This window comes from Phyllostomus discolor, chromosome 3 (assembly GCF_004126475.2).
Source record: "Phyllostomus discolor isolate MPI-MPIP mPhyDis1 chromosome 3, mPhyDis1.pri.v3, whole genome shotgun sequence".
Taxonomy (NCBI): Eukaryota; Metazoa; Chordata; class Mammalia; order Chiroptera; family Phyllostomidae; genus Phyllostomus; species Phyllostomus discolor.
In genome coordinates, this window is record NC_040905.2 from 61,751,779 (window position 1) to 61,763,401 (window position 11,623).

General features: G+C 39.7%; 1 protein-coding gene across 7 annotated transcripts in view; it reads right to left on the reverse strand.

Moving 5' to 3' along the window:
• The window catches only part of MCTP1 (multiple C2 and transmembrane domain containing 1), a 471,427-nt gene that overhangs the window by 445,872 nt on the left and 13,932 nt on the right, over positions 1-11,623 (reverse strand). The window lies entirely within an intron of this gene.

Here is an 11,623-nt window from a genome sequence, read left to right on the forward strand (position 1 = left end):
TGTACTACCTTTGCAATTTTCCTCATATCAAAAACAGTTCTAAAAATACAGTTTATTTTAAAATGCATACCAAAAATATTTTGAAAACATTTAAAATTACCATATCATAATCCAAACAGTTTGTTATAATTATCTAAGAATTTCCAAGTGAGCAAAATAGAATGAGAGACATGGAAATAAAGAACAAACTGACAGAAACCAGAGGGGTGGGGAGGGGGATAAGAGGGGAAAAAAGAAGAAGGGTGTTCAAGGAACATGTATAAAGGACCCATGGACAAAGACAAGGGTGGAGGGGTTGGATATGGGAGGCGGGGGTGGGTAAGGCAGGGGAGAGTAATGGAGGAAAAATGGGGACAACTCTAACTGAACAATAATAAAAAAAAACAATTTCCCTATTGATGAAAACTTGAGCCATTGCCAATTTGCCCCTATTAAAAGTAATGGAGTAATGAGTAATTCTACATACATATTTGGGTCAAACCTTTGATTATGTCCTAACAGTAGATTTCTAGAAGTTCTTTCTACTTTTTTAAAAAGTCAAAATAACACATTTACCTTCATTATTAGCTCTAACTACAATAATAACCAAAAGCATCGCTAAGTCTCATTAGACTGTAAAACTTTCTTAAGTAAGTTCCATTCCTCTAATCAGTAAGGAAAATATCCAGAATTTGGATTCAACTTCCAGTCTTATTCACTGATTTATGTATATTCAGTCAATAAACATGAGTAACTGCTATGTACTAGGCAAATATACTATTAGGAAAACCATTCAACCACCTTAAAACCTGACACCTCCTGACACGCAATACAGGGACCCCTCATAGAATCCTTACTTTTGACAGCTGAAGACCATCTCTGGATTCTTGCAATGACAGTGTGTATGAATGGTAAGTGTTAAGCATTGTTATACAAATTTTTGCAGTACTTGATACTCCAGGCCACAGTGCGATTTTGTAGCTAAAATAGATTCTTCCCATTTAGCATTTGGTGACTTTTGAAAATACTTAAAAACTTAAAATTTTAAATCTATAATTCATGATATTTTTTGTAATATTCTTCATTTCCTTTAACTTCACTGCCCTCTGGTGCCACCTAATGCCAGTCTCCTCAGGCACTTCTGTGCTGCTTCACCTTCCCATCAATGTTATTTTGAGCCTGGGTGTAACCCCAGCAGCAAAACTTCCCTTCATTGTCTTCAGAATGCTCATGTGTCACCACGCTGTTCAAAACTGTTGCCACTGTTTCCATGACGTCTAATTGTTTCTTCCTAAAATGTAGAAATCACTTTAAGAAGTGTAGTAATGATGTCTGTTAGACTGAATTCTTTCGAAAGGTTCTCTGCAATGGAGAGCTGCGTGTAGATGGTTTATTGAGGTGAGGGGGCGCCCCAGGAGATACATCTGTAAGGAAGTGAGGGAGGCAAGATGGGAGAGAGGGAGAAGGTGACCCACAAGGTCCAGTGGAGGCCTGCCTGATCCTACAGGGAGACCTGGAGGTAGGACTATGAGGTGCCCCAAATAAAGGCAAGAGGCCTAGGCCTTTAAATCCCCGCATTAAGCATCCCCTTAAAGCAGGACAACCTTGGAAGAGGCATTTTTTTCTGTGGTCAAAGGCAATGCCCAGCTGGGAAACCAATACAGTCTACCACCTCAGCAGTCAGGGGAGAGGAGGGTTGGATGTGTGGCCACACCACCAGATAAAGAGTATCAGGGCAGAGCATCAAAGTTTCCACCACAGGTCTGTCCTTACTAAGTCTTCGCCTGCTCATTCACTATCACCAGTGGATTTTAAATTAAAAGGATCAAGCTGTTAAAGATGAAATCTATAATCAGACACATTTTTTAGTCAAAGAGACTTCTGAGAGCAGATAGTTCATATCAAACATGTGAACTGGTTAAGGAAAGAAGACACTCCTATGGGCAGCTCCTAGCACAGTGCCTAAGGAAGCACTCTGTAAATATCTTTAAAAGATACCAAAAGCATCATTATTCCTAAGTATTACATTCATTTTTCAGAAGTGAAAGAAAACAACATATAAACTAAAATATAAATAATATAAAAGGACCAATAATGAGATAAAGACATCTAAATCAGTTCCCAGCACAAAAATCTGAGGAGAACCCTTCAGATGCTTGTCTGCTTAGAAAGGTTAGGAACCACGTTGGAACATCTATATTTGAGAAACGGATCATTAAACCTGGAAAAATAAAATCCTTGTAAAAACATTTGTAGCAATGTGGGATGTTCTCAGTAGACAATATCAAATATGTTAACTAAATCCTTTCTTTAAAAAGAGTTTAGAGCCCTGGCTGGCGTAGTTCAGTGGATTGAGTGTGGACTGCAAACCAAAGTGTCGCAGGTTCGATTCCCAGTCAGGGTACATGCCTGGGTTGCAGGCTATGCCCCCCGGCAACCACACATTGATGTTTCTCTCTTTCTCTCTATCTCCCTCCCTTCCCTCTCTAAAAATAAATAAATAAAATCTTTAAAAAAAAAGAGTTTAGGATGCATAAAATGTTTTATTTGAAAAAGTTCACCACTGTACATGTATTAGGAAATTAATAAAAATATTAAATATTTCTAAAACTGATGGCTAATTAGTTCCTTGAGATATTTTTTAATATAATGAATAGCCAAAACTATTCAATAAATATTAGATAATTAAAATCCATTTATGTGATACCATACCATCTATCCCTAATAATCCTCCTAGTACTTGAGAAATTAAAAGTTCTTCTTCAGCCCTGGCTGGCATAGATCAGTGGATCGAGCCCGGGCTGCGAACCAGGCATCGCAGGTTCAATTCCCAGTCAGGGCACATGCCTAGGTTGCAGGCCATGGCCTCCAACAACCGCACATTGATGCCTCTCTCTCTCTCTCTCTCTCTCTCTCTCTCTCTCTCTCTTTCTCTCTCTCTCTCTCTCCCTCTTCCCTCTCTAAAAATAAATAAATAAATAAAATCTTTTTAAAAAGTTTTTCTTCAATTAAGGGAAATACCATGTATTAATTATTCCATTTGATTTTACATTTGTGGGGTATCTACTGTGTACAAGGCATATATTAAGCAAAGGAAGTAACTAAAAATGACCCCTTCTGAGACTCTCCACTTTAGGACGTGGTAAAAAGAAAATCACCAAGTGTAGGCTAAACATTAAGAGACTATTATCTATAAAGTGCAGGCAGCCCCTGGCTTCCTGAACTGGTGAAGTTCCAGAAGTTCATTAGAAAGTTGTTTACTGGCTTCATTTGCCCAAAGAAGCAATGTCATTAAAAGTTTCCAGATAAGACCACTTAATTCAATGCCAACAGTTGCAGCCCAGTTCTGGGAACAAGAAGTTATGAGTGATAGCAGAAGGAGATGGCAGTTTCTCATTCCCTTGCCAGACCCAAGGCCATTCTACAGCAAATATCTGCATCTAAGAAAGTCTCCCTCCCCATGCCACTCCTCTCAAAGCTCTACTATTGTCCAGTCTCTTCTTAGTACCTTCTCCCCCACAGTAGGTCCTGTAGCACCCACCCCAGCCCAGGTCACTGCCACACATTCTACAGATTGAGCTAATTCCTGTCCATCCCATCCACTCTGCCTCCTATTCAATCCAAGAATTAGCAGGAAAGAATATAACTTAAATAATTTATGTTAAAGTGTGAACGATCATCCCTTAAGGCTCCGAAAGACACTGGTGTAATTTTAAAGAAAATACTTAAGCCAAATGTGGAAATCAACAGGCTATTACCAATGATGGGTGAGGGAAGGTAATGGGAGAATAATGATATTTATTGAGCCCTTACCATGTGCCAAGAATTTATACTCTTCACTGGACTCTCTCAACACCCTCAGGTAGGTATGTTATCCTCCCAGGTTTAGAGAAGAGGAATGTGAGGTTTGGAGAAGGTAAGTACCTCACTGAGCTCTGGAAGACAACTCACCTAGGTTGGGGTTTTTTGTTTTGTTTTGGTTTGGTTTTTTGCATTATTTTTGCTCTTCCTTCGTACTGAAACCACAGATCCTCTAATGTGGTGACACTTTTTTTCCAGAATGTGATGACAGGCACAATAGGAAAAACTGAGGCAGTGAGGGGTAAATACCACTAAAGCACATTTGTATAAATGAAATAGCTTCTAAGTAAGGTGTAGGTCAGGAATTGATTGTATTCTAGGCTCTGAGAAAGAGAGGAGAGAATATCTCAACTTCTTCAGTTTATTTAACCCCTGGGGATCAGTATCTCCCTAATATAAAGTACATTTTATAGGTTATTTTCCAACATTCTAGGACTCAACAAATGAGTTAAGCTGTAGGTTAACTGGGGTACTATCATTTGTACCACAGTAGATTTTAAAACTAGTCATTTCATTATTCTAACTTTACAAATAGTATAACCCATTCAAAAAGAAAAGCATAAAAAACTCTAGTGGACATATTTTTTAATCCTATACTCTATGCTCATTTTATACTAAAAACACAGGAAACAACAGCCTCCCTCTGCCAGGCTGCAATGAGCCCATGTCCCAGTCTAGTAGCTGGGTCCAGCAGCTCACAGAGAGATTTTTTGAATGGCTGGTCATTCATCTTCCCAATTGCTGATTATTGACCGAAACCCAAGTGGACACTGGAAATTGTTGCCTGTCAACAGAAATCTGATTTGTTTTTAAGGACCTGCCTCCCTCCCACTCTCAATCCACACCATTTACATGATAATATTACGTGGAATATTCCTCACTCCTAGCCTCAAAGAATACATACAGGACCTGCCACTCTCCTCGTCCCTGGGCCACAGTGGGCAGAGTGTGGATCCAAATCATCCCAATGAGACTCCCTCCCAATAACTAACTATAAGGAAGATGTAGGCCAAGATCTTCTGGGGCCACCATGTACAGAAACCTTACCTGAGAGGATGCCCAAAGCCAAGAAATTTGGGAGAAGGAAGGAAGGAAGGAGGCAAGGGGCAGGCAGACAGATCTAAAACCAGATCCAGGAAGAACTGAGCCCCTGTCACTTACAAGGAAAGAGTGCTGAATAAGACATCCCAGATGACTGGGCTCCATTGGTCTCATTGGGCATCATCATTTCCTACCCACCTGTGCTCAAATTATGATGTGTGCCTCTCCTGCTCCCAAGCCTAGCATGCTTGGCAAAACCTTGTGGAGCCAACCTTGGAAGCAGGTCTCTCTCCTCATCCCTGGAACATTAAGCATCAATTCTCCAAAAGCTCTTGACATTCCACCCTCAGCTCTACCCATCTTCCTTCTCAAAGGCCAATGCCCCAAGCAGAGAATCAGGTTTCCAGGCAAGGAGCTCTGAGTTAGGTAGGCCTGTGTTGGTTTATTTTATTTTATTTTATTTTAGTAATGTCTATTTATTTTTTATTTAACCTTTATTATATTTTTTCCATTACCTTTTAGTTCCCTTATGCCCCTCTCCCCCAAGAATCACCACACTGTTGTCCATGTCCATGAGTCCTTTTTTCATGTTTACTCAATCCCTCCAACCCCTCACTTCACCCTGTCACTAGCTGTCATCTTGCTTTCCATCTATGAGTCTGTCCCCATTTTCCTTGTTAGTTCAGCTTGTTCATTAGATTCCACATATGAGCAAAATCATAAGGTATTTATCTTTCTCTGACTGGCTTATTTCATTCAGCATAATGTTCTCCAGGTCCATCCATGCTTTTGCAAAGGGTAACATTTTCTTCTTTCTTATGGCCGAGTAGTATTCCATTGTGTAAATGTCCTATGATTGTTTTATTCACTCATCTACTGATAGATACTTGGGTTGCTTCCATATCTTGACAATTGTAAATAATGCTGCAATGAACATAGGGGTGCTTATGTTCTTTCAAATTAGTGTTTTGGGTTCCTTCGGATATATTCCCAGAAATGGGATCGCTGGGTCAAAGGCAGATCCATTTTTAATTTTTTGAGGTATCTCCATACTGATTTCCACAGCGGCTGCACCAATCTACATTCCCATCAACAGTGCAAAAGTGTTCCCCTTTCTCCACATTTTTGCCAGCACTTGTTTGTTGATGACAGCCATTCTGACAGGTGTGAAATAGTATCTTATTGTGGTTAATTTGCATTTCTCTTATGATTAGTGACATTGAGCATCTTTTCAGATGTCCACTGGTCATCTGTATGTCCTCTTTGGAGAAGTGTCTGTTTAGGTCCTTTGCCCATTTTTTAATTGAGTTGCTTGTTTTTTGGTATTGAGTTTTGTTAAGTTCTTTATAAATTTTGGATATTAATTTCTTATCAGATGTATCAGATACAGATCATCTTAACAGATGTTCTCCCATTTTGTGGGTTGTCTTTTTATGTTATTGATGATTTCCTTTGCTGTGCAAAAACTTTTTATTCTGATGTAGTCCCATGTGTTTATTTTTTCTTTTGTTTCCCTTGCCTGGGGAGATATATCTGATAAAAAATTGTTACAAGCAATGTCCGAGATTTCCAAATCAACTCCAGATTGCAGGCTTCTGCAGTTTATAGCACACTTATTTCTTTAAAAAATGGCCATGTTATCGTTGACAGGAAATGAGTACAGAGAGTTGAGAGAACAAGAGCCTATTCACACTAACACTGGTGCAAACCAGACCAATTCTCACGGCAGTTACAGTGCAGTAATTAAGCCTCTGTATGTCCTGAGATCCAGAATTCCCATGGTATTATTTACTTAATGGTACAATATACCATTACTCTAGTAGAGGAATCTGACTTCTCAGTGGTCCAGTCCCAAAGAAGAATCTTTATGCAAGATCTAATAAGAAGGGAACACAAATTAATTTCTCAATATTAACAGGAAACTCCAATTGTGACCAAATTAGGGTTCCAGTTGTATGCTGGTCTCCTCAGTAGATCAGCTGCATGATACAACTGATTTTTTTTATTCCTGGGCACAACTGCACTTCTTCCTAAGAGGCCAGTCTACAGATCTTTCCAAAAAATCAATCATGTATCATGCCAGGTTCTGGGCTAAATAAATATTCAAGGTCATAGTTGAAAATTTAAGGACTCAAAGTTTTAATTTTTTCTAGTGCTAATGAGGCCATCCTATTTCATGAGAATTATGACTGACTTCTTCTTTTCTCCCCAGGGTACTAATGGAGGGTTCTGGAGTCCACAGGCCGACAGTCAGGGGCTTCCTTGCTTAAGGACAAAGGCACAATATTGGTTTTGTGTACATTTGTGTTTCTTTGTGAGGGAAATGGCACAACCTCCCTTAGTTTCTGAAAAGGGCCCATGATCCCCAAACCAAATGAGAATTAATGTTACATTTCTTTGCTGTTTTTATGGTGTTTACTTGGTTATGACTCTGGCAAAATGCTACATAAAGACAAATAAAGATACATCATATTTTTCCATGCTAGCAGATAAAGAATATGTTTGTTCTAGATACTCTTTTGACTTGGACATGGCTTATGCCATTTGATTTTTTACGAGATGTTCTTTCCTACTCCAGATGGCAGTAATGCTTGTGTGCTTGGGGCAGCCCACGGTGCCTGGGTGGTTGTTCATCACAGTAATTGGCTGGGGAGGTCAAGCATAGATTGGCAGGCTTGTTTCAGTAAGGGCTTGGTACAACTTCTGAGCATTTACACTTGCCTACCAAACACATTAGAATTTATATCCTGAGCTTTCCCAGAGGGAAGGGTGGGCTGGCTTATGGCTGCCACTTCAAGTTTGATTGTTTGATGGGCTTATGGTCTCAATAAGAAATTTCGACATTTCCTCTTTTTCATCCTATACCATTGTTTAACAAGTATAATGGTGAGCTCTGACACACTTTAAGTTTTCCTTCTGGCTTCAGTGCACTGTGGCAAGTCTGTTTCATAACTGTGAATATTGGATGTACATGAAAATATCGAATTTAGGCTTTGCATCTAAAAATATAGAAAAATACAAAATTTAAATCAAATCTCCATTATTGTGCTTTAGATCTGTTCAACAAGCAGTCTTTGTAATCATCCCACAATTATAACAAACAATGTAGACTTTTAAATGCACACTTCCTTACAGAATCCCTTTCCAAAGTTTTTCTCTTTTTTTCATCCTCACTTCAAGAAAGAAATTGGAAGCTCACAAAAAAATGTGTTCTCTACAATCTGCAGTGGTAATGTTGGGTCATGGGCTTTATCTCATTTTCCTCTCTACCTGGACTCAGCAATGTGCTATGACAATGTCTCCCCTGAGCACTGACGATGGGAGATTAGTCTGTCTTTCCTGCCTTCAGTTGCTTTCCAATAGTGCTCAGTAAAACAAGCAATAGGAAGGATGAAATGTCATGTTTTTCTATAGGGAAAGATATTTTCTTTCAACAGGCATTTCTAATTCTTATAGACATTTTTAAAATACCATTATCTTAGTAGAGAACGATAATCCCAACATGCTTCTGTATCTCCTTACAAAACCACTCTCTCTGTGAGTGCAAAGCGGTTCCACGCATAGCACCAAAGCAAAGCTATTCCCAGACGAAGCTCATGGATTTTCCTGAAAATGTTCTCCTCTTTATGGCCAAGCACACGAGCTCTCAAAACTGCTTTAGTACTTGTCGAAGTCCAACATCTCTCCACAGCCCACAAGGTCTTATGCAGCCTGGCCCCTGCCAAGCATTCCAGACCCTCCCTTCTACTTACCTCTTATTCATTAAATTCCTGCTGCCTTAGTAATTCTCTAAGTGCCTTCTGCTCTGGTTTCCTCTGCCCAGAACACTCTGCCATGTCCCTCAGTTCCCGCTTCTCCCCAGGAGATCTGGCCAACTCCTATTCCTTATTTTATCTCATTCTAAATGTATCTTCTTCAGGAATGCCTTCCAGGCTCCTATCCTTCCTTCAGTATCAGGCTGGGACCTCTCACAATTCACTCCTATAGCTCTCTGTGCTCCTCTGAATGTTATCATGCTTATAATGGATAATGATTTGTGTATGTCTAAAAATTTAATGGATGTTTCCTCTACTGTATCAGGAATTAGTGTTTTTTATCAAGGTATCACAAGGCACCATGCCTACTACAGGGTAGATACTTAATAAATATGTGAGGAAGAGAGAGAGAAAGGAATAATTGGTATTGCAGTGTACGGAGATCTTCCAGGTGCATGTAAACATCTGGGGCTGGTTTGTTATACAAAATACTTGGTGAATTCTTTTGCCCATTCCAAAACACCTGGAGAAGAGCTACATGACAATGCTCCTGAGCAGACGCAGCAGCTCTTTGGTGTAGGGGAAAGCTGTGTAACATAGCAGTTAGACTCCTGAGTTTTAGAGCCAGCCACTTAGGTACAAAATCCCAATTCTGCCATGTACCAGCTGTGTGACCTTGAGGAATTTCCTCACTCTGTCTGAGTCTCCATTAATTTATCGATAAAATGGGGCAAAGAATTCTTGCTCCTTTAAAGTTGTCTCAAAGATTAAATGAAATAATACCTGTGAAGCACTTAAGATGTTAACTTTTCAGCTGGAGAACTTCCAGCCAAGATGTAGGCATAGGTAGACATACTTTGCTTCCTCACATAACCAAAAGAATGTCAATGACAAATTTAAATACAAAAAAAAAAATAAAAACAGAACTGCCAGAAAATCAAACTCTGCGGAAGTCTGACAACCAGGAGCTAAAGAAACCTTCATCCAGACTGGTAGGAGAGGAAGAGATGGGCAACGAGGGCAAAAAGGATGAGAAGCAAGGAGGCAGACCAGGCAGTCCCACATTCACATGCAGATAAGTGGGGAGGAACAACTGGGGAGCAAGACAGACTGCACAACCCAGGGTTCCAGCATGGGAAACAAAAGCCTAAAAGCCTCTGGCTATAAAAACCTGTGGGGGTTGCAGCAGTGGGAGAAATTCCCAGCCTCATAAAAGAGTTTGTTGGAGAGACCCACAAGGTTCTAGAATGTACACAAACCCTCTCACCTGGGAATAAGCACCAGAAGGACCCAATCTGCTTGTGGGTAGTGGGAGAAGTTAATGAAAACCAACTGAGAGCTGAACAAGAGGCATCGTTCCCTCTCAGACCTCTCCCCTACATACGGCACCACAAGGCAGCCACATGGGCTGCCCTGCCCTGGCAAATACCTAAGGCTCCCCCTCAACTGCATAACAGCTGCAATGAGACAAAAGAAATATATGGCACAAATGAAATAACAGATCAAAACTCTTGAAAAAGAACTAGGCAACAAGGAGATAGCCAACCTATCAGCGGCACACTTCAAAACACTGGTAATCAGGATGCACACAGAAATGACTGAGTGCAGATGCAAAATAGAGGAAGAAGTAAAGGCTAGGCAAAGTGAAATAAAGAAGAATATACAGGTAATCAACAGTGAAGGGAAGGAAATGGGGACTCAGATCAATGATTTGGAATAGAAGGAAGAAATAAACAGTCAACCAGAACAGAATGAAGAAACAAGAATTTTAAAAAATGAGGAAAGGCTTAAAAACCTATGGGACAAATTTAAATGTTCCAACATCCAAATCATAGGGGCACTAGAGGGAGAAGAGGAAGAGCAAGAAATTGAAAACTTACTTGAAAAAATAATGAAGGAAAACTTCCACAATCTGGCCAAGGAAATGGACATGCAAGTCCAGAAGCTCAGAGAGTTCCAAAGAAATTGGACCCAAGGAGGAACACACCAAGGCACATCATAATTACATTACCCAAGTTTAAAGAGGAGAGAATCTTAAAATTAACAAGAGAAAAGAAGACAGTAACCTACAAATGAGTTCCCATGAGACTATCAACTACTTTCTTAAAAGAAACCTTACAGGCAAGAAGGTCTGGAAAAAAGTATTCCAAGTCATGAAAGGCAAGGACCTACATCCAAGATGACTCTATCCAGCAAACCTATCATTTAGAATGGAAGAGTAGATAAAGTGCTTCCCAGATAAGGTAAAGTGAAGGGAGTTCATCATCACCAACACCTTATTATATGAAATGTTAAAGGGACTTTTCTAAAACAAAAATATCGAAACTATGAATAGTAAAATGACAACAAATTCACAACTATCAACAACTGAACCTAAAATAAAAACAAAAACAAACTAAGCAAACAACTAAAACAGGAACAGAATCTAAGAAACGGACATTCACATGGAGGGTTATCAGTGGGGAGGGAGAATGGGGGAAAAGGTACAGGGAATAAGAAGCATAAATGGTAGGTACAAAATAGACAGGGGAAGGTTAAGAATAGTAGAGGAAATGGAGAAGCCAAAGAACTTATACGTATGACCCATGGACATGAATTAAAGTGGGAGGGGGGCAATGCTGGAGGGAGATGGGGTACAAGGCAGAGGGGAATATAGGGGAGAAGAGAATGAGACAACTGTAATAGCATAATCAATAAAATATACTTAAATAAATGACTGTGACTTTTTAGTACTTAAGAAGATATTAACATTGTTATTATTATTACCAAGACACAGAAGTTGTACCAGATTCAAAAGACTTCATCTTATATCTTGCCTTTTCCTTGTTAAAGGAATATTCCCTAGAAGGACATACTCACAAACAAGTAGATGCTACATGTCCTGTCCAGAGGTCTTAACACCCAGGCCAGCGATTTTGAACAGGTATGTGCAAGAGGCACACTGGTGTGCCACAAGAATTTTTAAAGCATGCAATACTTGATATTTA